The following is a 16733-nucleotide window of genomic DNA, read 5'->3' on the forward strand; positions in this document are numbered from 1 at the left end:
AGAACTGCCACGTGGGAAGAGCCCTGCTCTGTGCTCCCCACCAGGACGCTCAGCTGGGCTTTCAGAACCTCCTACATGATCCACTAATGAGGGTGAAGTTGGTGAGACTGGAGAGAGAGGGGATAATGGATCAGCAAAGAGTTGACAGGGGCGAGATCATGATGTACTGGCATAGAAGGAGCCTTTGTATTTGTCTTCTGTGGCTGCAACAAATCACCCCAAACTAGATGACTTAAAACAACAGAAAAATTTCTCTTGTAGTTCTGGAGTCCAAAAGTCTTGAAATTAAGGTGTCACTAGAGTTGGCTGTTTCTGGAGGCTCTGAGGGAGATTCTGTTCCATGCCTCTTTCCTAGCTTCTGGTAGCTGTAGGCAGTCCTTGGTGTCCCTTGGCTTTTAGACCATCACTATAATTTCTGCCTCCAATGCACATGAGATTCTCCTCTGAGTGTCTTTGCATGCCCTTCTCTTATAAGGACACTTGTCACTGGATTTAGGGGCCAAGCTAATCCAAGATGATCTCATCTTAAGATCCTTAATTATATCTTCAGAGACCTTTTTTCCCTATGAGATCACATTCACAGATCCCAGATGGGCATGTTTTATAGTGGGAAGGGGGCCACTTTTCAACCCACTATAGCTCTCAAAGGGATAAAAATTAGCAATAACTTGGAACGAGAAAGAACACATGGAAAGTTCTTTGTAAGTTTGAATGCCTATTGAGGGGAAGGCACAGTATTTTACGTGTGTGATTTCTAACTATTACTGCAAGGATAAAGATACTGACACATGGAGTGTCTTGAAGCTTTTCAATAAAATTGGAGACTGAGCCATCATCCAGGGTTGGAAGGTTTGGATATGAAAGTGGGGCTTAGAGAATCTAGAAAAAGTCCAAACAGCCATGAAAATGTAGGGTAACATGTTAACAAGTGGATAAAAAGTATTACAGAGAGGATGCCTGGCTGGCTTTGTTGGTGGAGCATGTGACTTTTGGTCTTGGGGTTGTGAATTCGAGCCCGTGCTAGGTTTAGAGGTTCCTTAAAAATAAAATCTAAAAAAAAAAAGTATTACAGAGAAATAGTGAGGCCCCTTTGGAATTTGTAGGTCTTTTTAATGGTTTCCTTTAGGCCAGTTTTGTGATTTTTGCTTGGTAGTACTTGTTACTTTGGAATGGAAAATCTGGCCTTGTGGTGACCTAGAGTTGAGAACTGATTTCAACAGTCAAGTAAGGAGGGTGTCTAAGAGACTAAAGAAAATATTCATTGAATCAGCTGCAAGTAGGATTCCGGCTGGGTAGGGAGCAATTGGGAATTGGGATGGTGGATACAGTAAGGAAGGATCTGAGGTTTTGAGGATGTGAGGAGTGAACACAGCACATATGGAGAAGGGGAACCAAAGGCAGGAAGGTCTTAGGAAAAGGAAATCGAGGGGAGTGAAGAGTTCTAAAATGATGCTGAACAAGGGTGGCTTCCTGTTAAATGGATCTCCACTCATCTCCGGGATAGCGATTAAGAACATTAGTTATAAATACTTCAAGAAACCAAAAGCCATAGACCTCTTTTGCCCTGGGTTCAAATATGTACATAGTTGACCCTTGAACCAAAAAAGTTAGGGGTGTTGACCCCTTGGGCAGTTGAAAAATCCATGTATAACTTTTAACTTGCCCAAAATGTAACTATTAGTAGCTATCTGTTGAGTGAAAGCCTCACTGATCTTCAGCAGTTAACAGAGTTCGTATGTTATATGTATAATACATACCATACTCTTACAATAAAGTAAGCTAGAGAAAATATTAAGAAAATTAACCATAAGAGAAAATACATTTACAGTACTGTACAGTATTTATTTTTAAAAAATCGATGTATAAGTGGACCTATACAGTTCAAACCCATGTTGTTCCAGGGTTGACTATAAACTATGTCTTCTAGAAGAATGACATGTCAGTATGTTGAACTTTTTAAAAAAAAATCCTGAATGATAGGGTGCCTGGCTGGCCCATTCAGCAGAGAGAGAGTACAACTCTTGATCTTGGGGTTGTGAGTTCTAGCCCCATACTGGGTATAGAATTTATGTAAAAAAAATATTTAAAAATCCTGGATGTGTGTTCTGGGGTCTCTGAAACCTTGCATTATAATGAGCTGCTTCGGTGGTGATCGTATCTTAGACTAGTATTCAGTTTACTTTCCCTTCTAATTCTTGTTGCCCTGGGATTCTCCCCCATTGAGGCTAAGGATTCCATTACTTCAGGGGGAGGACAGAATATGGTCTAGGACAAAGAAGACATTGTTCAGCTTTTGACTTTCAAAACAGGTCCTTGAACTATGTTTCAGAGACCAGAGCTAGCCCAGGCCTTCACTCAAAAGAGACAGGCTTTGTTAGAAAAATGATTGTGGATTCCGAGGAGGCAGATCTCAGAAGGCCTGGCATGTATTGTACAGTAAGCCATGCAGGAAAGGGGCTGCAGGAAGGAGGAAGTACCTGGAGCAGGGAGCCGGGAGAGATCAGAGGAGACTAGACAGAAGTGAATGGGTCGCCAAGATCCCCTCCTACAGGATGGTGGAGGAGACTCTGCCTCCTGCCTGGCACCCTGGAAGGAAACCACCTGTGGGGTGCCCTGCAGTGGGACATGTTTAGGCAGAAACCAGCCCTGAAGTGCTGTCCCCTCCCAGTTGCCCAAGGCGTGCATGTGGCATAGGAGAGATCCCAAGGGCCTGCAGGCCCTCTGGGGCACATGTGGAGGTGCAGAGGGAGCTGGGTGCGAGCGGCTTGGAGGCAGAATGAAGGCTGCACAGAAGGAACCGTGCAGTCTCACTCCTGGAGACCGGTTGGGTTCCATCTACCAGTCGCATCAGCAGAGCCGCAGAACGAGGCCCAACACCCAACAACGAAAGGAACAAATATCCCAGGGAGGCCGGTGAGGGTGTGGAGGGCAGTGTCTGGACTGGGTCCTCACCCATCCCCTGGTGGTCTGTCCTTTAAACCAGGCGAGGGGCAGGGTGCAGGGAGAAGGGCAGGGGAAAGGCATATAGCCCCAGGGAAGAAGCTTGAGCTAGGTTTAGCTTGGCTAATACCCTGAGGCAACTAAAAATTTTAAATCTGAAGAGATTAAGTTATCTTGAAGTGGCAAGATTGTGTTTTTTTGCCATAATGAGAAATGCAACGGTCCTGATCAAATTGAATTCAACTGTGGAGAAATGAAGTAGCATTCTTTAAATATTTATTTATTGGGCGCCTGGGTGTTTCATTCGGTGCCTTCCGTTCAGGTCATGGTCCTGGGGTCCTGGGATAGAACTGGAGTCCAGCTGCCTGCTCAGCGGGAAGCCTGCTTCTCCCTCTCCCTCTGCCTGTCGCTCCCCCTGCTGTGTTCTCTCTCTCTCTGTATCAAATAAATAAATAAAATCTTCTTAAAAACTTAATTAATAAATTTATGCACGCAAGCTCACTTTTTGCCCAGCTTGGGGCTCATGATTGTGAGATCAGGAGTCACGTGCTCCACCGCTGAGCCAGCCAGGTGCTCCTGAAGTAACATTTTTGTCTACAGCTGTGTATTAGGCATAAACTTCAACCCTGCCACAGTGTCTGAGCTGTATTTTCTCTTGATGATGATGATAACAATGATGGCGGCATAGTCACTTGCTTATATTCTTAGAGGACGCTTGTTCTTCTGAGTAAGTCATGCCTTAACATGCCTGTACGAAGTTCCTTTTGAGCAAGAAGTGTGGAGATCTGCCCTGTGCAGGAGCAGAGCCGTGTACCAGATCTCCCACCGCAAAGTGGGGATTTGGGGCTTCCCATTGTTTAGCTTCCTTCCACATGCCCTGGAAGGAAGGACTTCAGTTGCCCTGGAGCCTCGGGTCAGTGGAAAGTATTAGAATTCCAGGCCTTTCTTTAATGAGTTTACTGTGATGCTGGAGACTAGAAAAGAATTTTTACTGGGTGTGATCCTTCAGTTGTGTATTTTAAAGGTATCAGGGTGAGTCCTAGAGGTTATAGTCTGTAAGAGGAGAAGCTCTTCATTGTTCTTCAGTCCTCACGCGCTAAATAAAGAATGAGTTGATGAAGGGATTCATTTCTCAAGTGTAATTCATAAGGAGGTTCCAGAACACTAAATGAGAGAGGGGGCACCAAACCAGTTTGCTCTTTTCAATTACATTTCATCTCTCTTTGACATTCATACAAGGATGCTGCATTGAAGAAGATGTCTTAAAACCTGCTGTTTTGTGAAATGCCTAATGATTTGGGAAGGGAAATCTTTAGTCTTTTTGTTTTTTGTCTTGCTTTATAAAAAGTGTAGGTTTGGTCACCTGGGTGGCTCAGTGGGTTAAGCCTCTGCCTTCGGCTCGGGTCATGATCCGAGGGTCCTGGCATTGAGCCCCACATTGAGGTCTCTGCTCCGGCCCACCCCGCCCCCCACCTCCATCCGTCTCTCTGCCTACTTGCGATCTTTGCCAAATAAATAAATAAAAATCTTAAAAAAAAAAAAAAAAGTTTGGTGGTGTGGTTAGGACACTGTTTATGTATTTTCCTACTAGAAAATTTGATGCTTTGAGTGTATCATCTCAAAACAAAAATGCATCTCCTATTTTCCCACATCTCTCAATGGGAGCCAAGAGAGAGATGTGGGATCCTAACAGTATTGAGAGGAGTCACTGAAATCATATTACAGAATTTTAAAAAGTTGATTTATTAACTGACATCATTTCAATAATATTTTGGACCTTGGAAATGGTTCTATTCAAAATTTCAAAAAAAAATTTTCTAAAAATTAAAGAGGTGTCCATATACATTAGAGAAAAAAAAAACCTTTTTATACTGATTAAGCATTTGAAAGAGCAAAAGACCATAATTATTTGGGGGTGTATATTCACTCTAGTCAGTTTTTAGCCATATGTCTCTAATACCCATGTCACATATTTTTTATGAAGAATGAAGTGTTTTAAGTTTTCTCATAGGTTTGCCTGCAGTTTCCTTCAAGGTTGTGTCTTATAGTCAATATTTGAAATTGTCGCAATCTTCAGTTGGCATTTATGAAAATGTGAAATATTTTTCACTGAGAAAATAGCTCTTTCTACCAATGCAAATAAGCTCAGAGCAAATTCTGCTAAATGGAGGCTTTTCTCAGACTATTTTTTTTAACTAGAAGTGTGTTAATATTTTAACCCAAATATTTTCACCCCAATTTTACCCCCATTCAGGTTTTTATCATTAATATTTTTACAGGGGCTCCTCGGTGGCTCAGTTGGTTGAGTGTCTGACTCTTGATTTTGGCTTGGGTCCTGATCTCAGGGTCGTGAGGTGGAGCCCCAGAAGGGCTCTGCACTTAGCAGGGTGTTTGCTTGAGATCCTCTCCCCCTCCCTCTGCCCCTCCCCCTGCTTGCTCTCACACACTTTCTCTTTCTCAAATAAATAAATCTTCAAAAAAAATAAACATTTTTTTATTAAACTCATGAAAATAAAATCCACTGTGATCCTTTTGAATGGCTTATCACATTTAGGTGACACAAATCAGATCTTCATTACTTCGCTGTATTCTGGTTCATAATATCGGTATATCCAGTTAAAATTAGGAGCACCATCAAAAGATCGCCTGAAGTCTAGTTCCTTCAAAACATCCTAAGATAATTTCAGAATTAAATCTTGGACACTGAGTTTAGTTCCTCCTTGGCTTTGTCGGGATAACTTTCAGCATCTTCCTTTTAGCAAGCCTTGTTTTTAAGAACTGCAATTGGCTAAAGGCTTTAAAAGCTAAAGTGTTTTGGCGTTTACTTACTGCTTTGATGAAAGATTTCCAACTGTTTTGGAACAGAACGCACCCAAACTTTACAGGATTCATCTATCATACCATTACGAAACAACTAGGTTGATTTAGAGAGTCGTTTCTCATACATTTCTAAAACTTGGTTGCTGGTGACAGGTGGCAAAATAGAAGACACCTATTATGGTGCTGACGTGTTTGTAATATTTTTATACTTTAGTTTTCCTACTTGTCAATTTCTACATCTATATCTCTATCTATAGTTTCTTTTGCATTTGGTAGGATATAGCCCCCTTGTTTGAATTGGCAGTTATGAATTATGCATCCACAATTCCAAGTGACTTCCTCTGCTCCATAGATTTCTTGATTTAGTAAGGACAGTTGCTTTTAGCATCATAAAATTTGTATTTGTATTTCACCACAAAAACAATTTCATCTCTCGTGTTAAACTTTTTACAATTTACAGTAGCATTCACTATAACAGATGTTTCCCCACTGACCGAATGAACTTCACAAGCTTTGTCTGAGCCCAGGAAATAGATGGGGGAAAAAAAAATCAAACCACTAGTGGAATTAATTGACTTTTCTGCATAAAATACCTGATAATACTAACATAAAACTGGAACCATTTAACTGTTAATTTTTTTTCTTCCGCTAACGAAGCCAACACATTGAAAGCTATTGCTTTACTTTTCACATATGCTCAGAAAATCCAAACTCAGAAATAAGCAGAATCAAGTTAGAAGAGCAATCTTTTTTATTTTTTATTTTATCTATTTACTTGAGAGAAAGCGGGAGCGAAGGAGTAAGAGAGAGCACAAGCAAGGGGAACAGCAGAGGGAGGGGGAGAAGCAGACTTCCCACTGAGCAGGGAGCCCAATGCCGGTGATCTCCTGGCAATCTTTTGACCTAAAAGAAAGGTCATGCTTCCTCAAGTGCTATGTCAGTGAGTCTTCCGTGGCTGCACGTGTTAAATTGTCCTCGGACACAGCCTCGTTAGAGTAATGGTTCCCATTTGAAGTAGTTGCTGATTTCTGCAGATCTGTGGCTGTGGTTCGTGTTGTGAAGGGTGTCACTGGGGTTCCCATGGTGGAGAGCAAACCTCAACAAACATTTTGTGTGAGTTAACATTTCATCATCAGCTTTCTTGAAAAATTAAAATCTAGTGCTTCACTTTTCACTCGTTTTTTCATTTTTATCTCATTACTGCTGAAAGGAATATTGCAAAGTGAAATAGCTAGCCGTCAGTAAATGACAAAAACACTGTAAGGCAAGCATTTAGGCCATTCTTGAGAGGGATCATTTCCCGAAAATATTTCATGTACACCTAACCTGTAATTTTCTGTTTCCCCTCGGCCCTCTGACAGGTGTCTTGCGCAACTCTGGCCACAGCACAGCCGGTCATCACATCCAGTGTCCGGTGGGGGCTCCACCCACTGAGACCAGGAGGCGTTAGCTGCCCTCAGCCACTTGTGTCCAAGTATTCTTTATTTTATAAGCATCCTGCATGTTTTCCTTGAAAGGGAGGTGTTTGCTTAGGCCAGGGTTATAGAAGGACAGCAAAAGCGGTGGCTCGTTATTGGTCACCTTTCAGACTTAATCACATTAGGACGAAAACTCTTCATCATGGGTCATCTCACAGCCAGCAGCAGGCAGGCTATGGCAGAAGTCGGAAAGGCAAAGTGGAGTTCACCAAATTCAGTCTTGACTGAATGATGCAGATTCAACCTTGCATCATTTTGATGCAGCTATTAATACTTGGTCTAAAAAAATGAGACATCTGTGCAGATGTTTAATCGCTCCCAAGACAGTAGGTGTAATCTAACACTTTCACACAGGAGCCAAGGTATCAAGTCACCCTGGTTAGAGATCCCATTTCTCCATCTGCTTTGTACTGTCCTCTCTTGTCGGGACTGTTCTGATAATGTTACTGCTCTATGCTCCTCCACTGTTGACTTCCAGTTCCACTTCCCGCGACAGCTGAGTGAGCTTTTAACAAGCTTTGGGAGATCACATCCTGGGCAGCACCACTCAATGGTCTAACTATTGCGGTTAGAATAAAATCCGGCCCTTCCCCAAAGTCCAGGAGGCCTTTCATGCTCCCGCCCTCATCCAACTGGCCACGCCAGATTTTAAGTCTCCAAGGGACCCATACCTTGTCTGGTTGTTTCGTTTGTTTGTTTTTTGCCAACGTAGCACATGAGAGCTGCTTAATATCTTACCTCAGAGGAAAAAATATGGTCTATTTTGAGTTAATGAAAGAAAAAAGGGGGATTGTCTTGCCAATCTGTGGCAATAAGGAAAGCAAGTCTAAATCTCTATGTACTAGATATTGTTTTTCTCTCTCTCATGACGATAGCAGAAGGTATCAGGACTAAATCCTTCCCATTAGCAGAAGTGTTATGATGCCTACAGACCATTCTGATGGTGCAGCCTCCCAGCCCCGCCCCACCAGGCGGGTTAAGTGTGCATTACAGGGAGTCTATTGTTTTCACCAACATTAGATCAGAGATTTTTTTTCAAGAACTCCTGGTGTATGAGAGGAGGAGAGGTGCCTCTCCGGTTGACTTGGGGGGAACTGGGACATATGACAGTGGTGGCAAAATACTTTGAAGTTGCGATTTTGAGATCTTGTGGTGTTCTCACACACCTGCTCTCTATTGGATCTCTTTCTAAAACATGCTACTGTTCAGTTTTTATCATGAATGCCTTTCCAAGGACAGTAAATGGTTTTACACACTATGACATCGTTTCCATGGCAACTAATGTATTTTAGCAAAGAGAGACTGTTAGAAGTAGGCTAAAAAGGACAAATACAGAAATGGCACAGTGTAAAATGTGGGGCAATGTGTGTTGTAGTAGAGATTTTTTTTTTCTGACTTCTTGTTTAGGAAAACCTGTGTAACTAGATCTTGGCTTCTTAACTCCTACTAATAAAATTTTTATTGCCCCTAGTACTGTCTAGTATTTTGCTGACATAATTCTCTTCCTTGGTACTTGGGGGAGGGTTTGTTTACTTTGACATGATGCTCATTCCATCACCATACAGACATTAGTGATTTCATCCATCTTGAAGATACGGTGTCTTGACCTCGTGTTCTCGCGTAGCAGCCGCCTCACTGCTCTGCTGCCTTTATGGCTGTGTGCCTTGAGAGGCTTGTCTACACCACCTGTCTCTGCACAGGGTTTGTCTCTGCACCTTTCCACTCAGGCTTCCACCCCACTGCTTGACCCAGTTGGTCACACCTTCGTCCTCTAAAGCTATTACAGTTACCTCTTTTGTTTAGTTAGAAGCTACCGTGTAATTATACATTTCGAATAATTCTACAAAACATGAAGCCCCATAGTACTAACATTTGCATAGACACGAGGGATCATGTTACTCTGCTTTGTGCATCTGAATGTGCTTGGGTTATTTTGTTACATGATAATAAAAACCCCCTCTGTGCTCTTAAATAACCCCAAGGGGCAGATAGCAGCCAATTTCCTATTTAATATTAAGAGAAACCAAGGGCTAGATCTTATGACTCAGAAAGCCAACCAGTCCATGGGCTGGATTATACCCTCCATAATTACATTTTGTTAGGTCACGTGACGCATTAAAAAAAATTAAACTAACATTTAAAAATCAGGCAGTTTTACATAAAAATGGAGATTTTCCATTTCTTTTGAAAAGAATTGGAAGGTCTGGCAAAACCGAGCCTGCATTCTCCCAGGACAGCAGCTTGCCTCAGCCATGCTGCAGCTGTCCTCTGGGTGGGGGCAGGGCCCTTCAGCTCCCCCAGCCCCACCTCACCTGCTTCGTTCACTTGTTTTACCTGCCTGGCCCTGTGGGCTGTGTGGTATGGGACCCCTCCTGCACCCTTTCCCTCACCCAGTCCAGAACAAAGAAATAGCATAGCGAGGGAATAGAGCAGGATCCAACTGCTTCCTCCCTCACTGTGGACCAAAATTCTGTGTTTTAGAGAGTAAGTCAAAGGTCAGTGGTGAGAGGAATCATTAGGTGATACAGCCTCTAGTTTGCACCTTACCACTTGAAATAGACCCTGCAGTTAATTGCACTAGGTACATGGTTCATATTGGGGTATGTCCCCATTTGCCTCTACCAGAAGTAGAGTAGTACCATGAGCTATGGGTTGTTTCATGCAGAATGGAGGTGCGGAGCTAGAGGGGAACAGTTCCATCAGCATCGAAAAACTAGCCAGAATGGGAAAGCTCCAGTATCATAACGGGGCTCTGGATTTACAATAAGCATAGATTACCTTTACAGTGAGGTAAATAAATGAGGTAAATAAGCATAAATAAGAATAAGTAAGAATGTGGTAGTAGGACAAAGGATATAGGACATTGGCGGAGCCACATCACGTCTTCCCAGGCTAGAATCCTCAAAGGCAATCCCCAGCCACCTTTGCTGTACTCTCGCAGACTAGACCCTTTTCTTCAAACTCCTTCAGGACTCTCGACTTGTTACCAAGGCCCTGTGCCCTTCACCATGGTGAACGTGGATGGGTCACCGCACCTTTGGCAGGGGGCCGGGTGGGGGGCACAGGTAAGATGAGAGAAGAGATTGTGGTTACTGCCATCTTGAACTTTGTTAGAAGGTTCGTATGTGGAGGAGAACATAGGAGAATGACCCAGTCTGGGGCCAGAGTGAATGGCTAAAGGAAAATACATTTTTCCTGGGGAAACCAGGCAATGAGGAATACCCCACAACAAAGGGCCTTGTCTGAGCTGGCTCCTGTCTCCAGGGCCTGCCCCGGTTGTTGGGCACACAGGAGACTGTGGCGACCTTGAGCGTGGCTGGTCCCAAACACTGCGCCGCGTGTCTGTGTGCAGCTGTGGAAGGCTCAGGAAGCCCACTGAGAGAGTGGGCCTGTTCCAGGCTTCAGGCAGGGAGCCAGGGGCCGCCCCTTCACCAGGGAACATTGAGGAGCTTCTGTGTATGCTCTGTATGTGTCTCAGCTTTCTTTGGAATTGTGGCAGAGTCTGGCCCTGCCTGGTCTTTTTTGTGCCTTGGATCCTAAGTTAATAACCGAAGGAACAGTGCCCCTGTTGACATACTTGATATGGAAGTTGCTGTCCAATGGCCATTTCATCCTCGTTGCCATTGACATCACACCACGTCAGTTCTGAGGTTCTCACTTTAGTTGTGATTGAATAGAGCTATGATCGTTGGAGCAGAAAGCAGCCATTCAGATGTGAATAGACGTGTCTAGTAACATGCAGATGTTTTTTGGCAGGTTGATGAATATTTTAAATCTTTTTCAAGAAGTAAAAAGGGTTGAATTGGAAATAGAGAAGATTCGGTGGCAAGAGAAAAGTGTATTTCATTTCTCTCTCAATCTTCCTTTTCTTAAAATAATCAAACAAAAACCAAGAACCAGGATTCAAATCTTGGATTTGTGATATGCCTTACATCTTCTTCTTCACTCGGGAATTGTGACTCTGACTCTCATGTATTGGACCTCAGTTTCTCAGTCACATTTTTTTAAGTAGAAAGGAAACACTGGCTAATATTAAAAATAACAGTGGAATCTCCAGATTGGATCTTTGTCACTTATTTATAGCTAAAGACACAGGACTAAATGGAAGGAAAGGTCATCTTCTGGTTCTCTATAAGCTATGTGTGGTATGTGGACACACCCTGGATTCGTCTCCTCCCCACACACCCCCCCATCCCCTGTACTTGCAGCTTGAGTCAGGGCAGCTTTGTTTCCTTCATCCCAGTCCCGGCAGTTCTTCATTAGTCACTCTGTCACCGCCCCTCTTCACCCTTCACCCCTCCATCAGTAGAGGTGCTCCAAGCTGGCGTCTGAGCAGGGGAGACCGTGAAGCAGATACTGAGTATAAAGTGCTGTGAGAACACCGAGGAGAGGAAATCTAGTTCTGCACAGAAGAGGGACCAAAGGAAAACAGGAGAGAAAAGGTGATTTTGTCCTGGGCCCGACAGCAACAGCTAATTAGGGGAACCCTGTCCTGAACCCAGTAGGGTTGGTGAGATTGGAGTGACGATGCTTTGTCCAGTGCCAGGAATATGCTGGAGGCTGTATCTATTTTTCAGCCCCTTCCTGGGATAGAGGCAAGTAGAAAAGATACTGGTAACCCCAGGAGTGTGCCTTCAACTGGCTGACTTGTTAGCTGGCCTCTGCCTCAGTTTCCCACCTTTCTCCCACCAGCCTACCACCATCCTCTTAACTCCCTCTCGGCCCTGTAGTCCTGCAAGCCTCTTGCCATTCTCTGAACCTGTGGCTGATGCCCCGTTGACTGTGTCTGTTTATTCCTCTGCCCTGGGGTAAGTAAGGTGCCTGTGTTGGGTGCCATGGGAGACGTGCCCCAGATGGTTGGAAATAGGAGAGTGGTCGGGCTATGGGGATGGCTGCGTCAAGAGAAAACCCATAGTTGAAGGCTTCTCAGTTTTATTTTTAGAGTTTTCTCTAAGAACAAAGATCTCTGTGTATTCTCCTAAAGATAGAGGATTTGATCCGATCTAAATAGTTGGGAGTAGCTCGTTTTTGGCCAAGGCCTTGTTCTCTGGCTTCCATTCCTGCAGGCGGTCACACGTTTGCAACATTCATGGATCAGCCTTTTCCACTGGGGAATCTGGGTCACTTCAGTCATGTTTCTCAAACAAAACATTAGCACTACTTCAGCAGGAAGAATAAAAGCATGGAAAATGCCCTAATGCCCAGAAGCCCACAGTTGAATACAGAGTCAACTGTTGAAAGGGTTTGTGTAACCACATATACACATCTGTGTCTGTACAAAAACACACGCACAGGGAAGGAGAGGTCTATCTTGCCTTAAGCCTTGCAAACTTAAAACTTGGATATTCCAAAAATTTAGATTTAGAATAAAAATAAAATGGGATAATTGATCAATTTTTAAAGAATGTTTTTTTAAAGTTAAGACAAATAAAAGATACTTTTTTTTTTTTAAGATTTATTTGAGAGAAAGGGAGTATGTGGGTGCACCTGTACATGAGGGGAGGTCCGTGGGGAAGGGGGAGGGGAAGAGGGCTGAAAGAAGTCTCATGACCTTGAGATCACAACCCGAGCCAAAGCCAAGAGATGGACATTCAACCAATTGTGCTACCCAGGCGTCCCAAATAAAAGGTAATTCTATTCCACTTAAACATTTCATGACAAAATTTATTCTCAACTCCTAGAAACACACCCTTGAGTTAAGACAGAGATGCCTGGTTTTAAAAACAGATGCCACTCTTCATACTAGATAGGGTTGTCCTGTGAATTTTACTTTGTGGCAGTTTTATTTTACCAAACCAGGTCTTCTTTGAAACAATGGAGCTGATGCCTAAAAATATCTCGGGCGTGCTTGCTGGGAGTCTTTGAAGTGAAAGCTGTAGCATCCTTCTGCTTTGTGCTGCGGGACGTTACATATATGTATTGTCTTTGTTAATTAACTCCATCTGTTTTGAAAGCCCGAAAGAGAGATTGGATGAAGCTACATATATGCACGGAAGGATAATATTCCTTTTGCACTAGTCAGCCAGCCGCTCCAGACAGGTTTTCAGTTTTCCTTTTGCTACAAGTTGCCGAAGTGCTACAGAGCTGAAGCTCATTCTTCAAGACCCTGTTGTTGAACTGGGCATCCTGTGCAGTCTGTGCTGTCTACATGAGGGAGGTGGAGTTTGCTTACTGCTTTGGGAAAGGGTAGTCATTCTCCAAGTGCGCTTTCTATGGCAGGTGAAGGAATCTTCCGCCTTGCAAATAGAAAATTCCATTCTGTAAATCCGAATGACCGCCTTCCTAAACCTCTTTGAAAAACGTTCGAGTGGAAGTCAGACTTCCACTTTATATATGTTCTTTTTGGTGAAAAGTTGGGTTTTTGTTTATTTATTTTCGTTTTTTTAAGATTTCTTTATTTGTTTTAGAGGCGGGGAGGGGCAGAGGGAGAGGGAGCGAGAGGAACCTAAGCAGACTCTGAGCTGAACATGGAGCCCAGTGCAGGGTTCGAACTTAGGACCCTGAGTTCACAATCTGAGCCAAACCCAAGAGTTGGTCGCTTAACTGACTGTGCCACATGGACACCCCTGATGAAAAATTTTAATGGTACTGAATTACTTTTTGCGGGTTACGGGGAGGCTAGTTAAAAATTTTGGATGATGGGGGGGGCGGCGCCTGGGTGGCTCAGTGGGTTAAGCCTCTGCCTTTGGCTCAGGTCATGATCTCAGGGTCCTGGGATCGAGCCCCACATCGGGCTCTCTGCTCAGCAGTGAGCCTGCTTCCCCCTCTCTCTGCCTACTTGTGATCTCTCTCTCCCTCTCTGTCAAATGAATGAATAAAATCTTTTAAAAAAAAACTTTTTTTGGACAATGGGGATTCCCATTTTTTTCCAGTGCGGTAGGGTCTGCATCCCCAGTGGGTTCACTGGAAGCAAAGACATATATTGCCTGGTAGCATCTCAGTTAGGACAGGACAGCGTGTCTGAAGCAAGAAAGAGCTGGGGTGAGGTGGGTTGCTAAGTTACCGGCTGTATTACCCTGCTCTCTAGCACATTCTCTCCCTCCAGGCTCATGCTGCTTCTCCTGCATGTCTGCAGTCAGTTCATGATTTGAATACCCATCTGCAAAAGACAATATATGAGTTTCTAATTCTCTTCCCCACGGTCATTTTTTTCTTTCCTTCATTCTGAGTCATCTTTGATTAAAGAAAACAAAGATGTTACTGTTAATTATGCACCCTTTCAAACAGTGCAAAAATTCTTTTGTGTGTGCGTTGGGATGGTTTGGATGGGGATAGAGATTTGTGATGGCAGTATTTTAAACCACGGACCAGGATGTGAAGAATCAGAATGAAAAAAAGTGTGAGTCTCTACTACGACAGGAAAAATTGTTTCTGCTTTTTTATTCACATTCCTCAAACCTTTTACTTTCTTCCCTAACACTATCAACATAATTCCAGTCAGCCGTTTTTATTCTCTTTTAACAGTTTTATTAAAACTGAAGCTTTGTTCAAATAGCTAAAATTGCATATAACAAATGAGGGACCATAACATTGGCAGGTTGTAGGCAGAGCGCATGAGCAAACTGGAAAGCTGCCGTCTGCTCCTGGCACTTTAAAGAGTAACGTGAAATGGGCACAGATGCCACAGAATCAGCACTCAGCTCTGTCAGGGGCTTGGCACAAGGTTCTAAGGTAATCCTGGGACTCGAGTTCTATGGGTGAGTTGGATTGGCGCACCTCCCGGAGAGGGGAATACCAGCTGATGGGAAGGAGGGGCCATCCTGAGAAGGCTGTTTTAACAGTGAGGCCCACCCACAGTCAGACAGGAAGTGGGGCACATATCAGTTGGGGGCTAAGGGAAGATCTAAGTTAAGAGGTGAGTTGAACAAGACCTTGGAAGACTCATTTTTTTTTTTATTGTGTCCCAACTATGGATGACTTGTAGGCACCCAGAAGAGAGAGAGAGAGAGAGAGTGTGTGTGTGTGTGTGTGTGTGTGTAAAACCTCCATCTTTATCTTTCCTGACTCCAGAAACTCAAAATCTCATGTGGGCCTCCTTTGATGGTGGAGGGCCAGGTCTTTGCAGTTGCAGGCAGGTGTTTGTGGCAACTGTGACTTAGCAACAATTATGTGAACGAGAAAAAAGTTGTGAGCAAGCTGATTGTCTGAAGCACATGGAAATTCTATGGTGGTACTTCGTGGGAGGTTTCCAGGCAAAGAGTGTTCAGTTCTCTTTTGATGTCTATTTTTTTTTTCTTCTACAGTTTTTTGAAGAAGCAGGATGCTGATCTAGACGTGGAAAAAGTAAGTTGACAAGTTTTGCACTGAGAGCACATGCCTTGTGAATTAGAAACGGTGTCCCATTGGGACCCAGGACTTGGTCCACTTTGAACTTGGGATCGTGACTGAAGTCTGTACATTTCTAAGAGAGAGTTTGAGTTGGAGATGGAGTTTGTACATGAATAGAAACTCTTCCCTCACTTAGGTAGATCTGCCATTTCCCCCCTTCTCTTAGTTGTAACACTTGGTTTTGATAATTATGGGAAACATATGTTTTAACTATACGATGTGTCTCCTTACCCCAGAAATAGAATGGGACAGCTGTCCTGTGGCTGATGAGCCTTCAGGGGCTGCTGAGGGGTGGGTAGCACTCTGTCTTCAGACTGGTTAAGGAAGGTCCCCTTCAGTCCTTCTGTTTTCGTTTTTTCTCTACTCTGAGAGGACTACTGCTTACCTCTGCCCTAGTTGTACCTCCAAATTGTAGTCACTGTGTCACAGGTCATTCTTTCATTCACTGAACACTTTTTGATGCTCACTGGGTATTAGGCACCATGCTGGAATCTGCTGAGACAAAAATGAATGTGACCGACCAGTAAACAGGCAATGATTATAGAATGTGATAGAAGTGTGCAGAGGGGGCTCTGGAAGCTCAGACTGAGGCTGGACTGTCCAGAAAAGCTCCCTGACGGAGGGCATGTGTGAAGGAACCAGGTATCCATTGCTTCTGCAAGCGTTTGCTGAGTCTTCTCTGCCTGTCCTTCTCTCGTCTCCCAGGTGCCCTGGGTTCCCATGAAAGGCTGGACTTAAGCATGTCTCACTCGCCACCCGTGGGATCCTATTCTGCCCTGGTCTCCACGGCCCAGTCACATTGCCTTGGAGGTAATTTTTCAGCAGTTCAGGGGCTGAGCACTCAGGGGCTCTACCTCATCATCTTGACATTGACTTGGGGTTATTTCTTGTTTTGAACTTGGTGTGTAAGACGGGTTCTTCTCCCCGAACCAGAGCCATTCTTTATGCAGTTGCTCTACCTTTAAGTTGAGGAAGTATACTATCTGAAACCTCCTTCTAGAACAATTCTGAGCAACCCCTGACCTTTGACCCCTGTAGCCCTCTAGCTTCTGCAGAATGGACTGTGATCTACTTTCATTCGTGGCCTTTTCAGCTCATGCAAACCAAGGTGACTCAGGCTCTAGTCAGGGCTAGATTGGAGGGGAACCTTTTTGAAATCCTGGTGTG

The 16733-nt window shown here is 43.8% G+C and overlaps 1 protein-coding gene across 5 annotated transcripts in view; it reads left to right on the forward strand.

Annotated features, from left to right (window-relative positions):
• Nucleotides 1-16733, forward strand: part of FYN (FYN proto-oncogene, Src family tyrosine kinase) — a 208910-nt gene that overhangs the window by 11422 nt on the left and 180755 nt on the right. For 3 of the 5 annotated variants that reach the window (XM_044244352.1, XM_044244340.1, XM_044244323.1), the window contains exon 2: nucleotides 15482-15521. The exons of 1 other annotated variant lie outside the window; for it this stretch is intronic. The gene's annotated coding sequence lies outside the window, so the exon portion shown is untranslated. Of the gene's footprint in view, nucleotides 1-15481; nucleotides 15522-16271; nucleotides 16377-16733 lie in introns of all 5 variants that reach the window. One more of the 5 variants, XM_044244332.1, reaches the window with a different exon arrangement.

This window comes from Neovison vison, chromosome 1 (genome assembly GCF_020171115.1).
Source record: "Neovison vison isolate M4711 chromosome 1, ASM_NN_V1, whole genome shotgun sequence".
NCBI classification, from domain to species: domain Eukaryota; kingdom Metazoa; phylum Chordata; class Mammalia; order Carnivora; family Mustelidae; genus Neogale; species Neogale vison.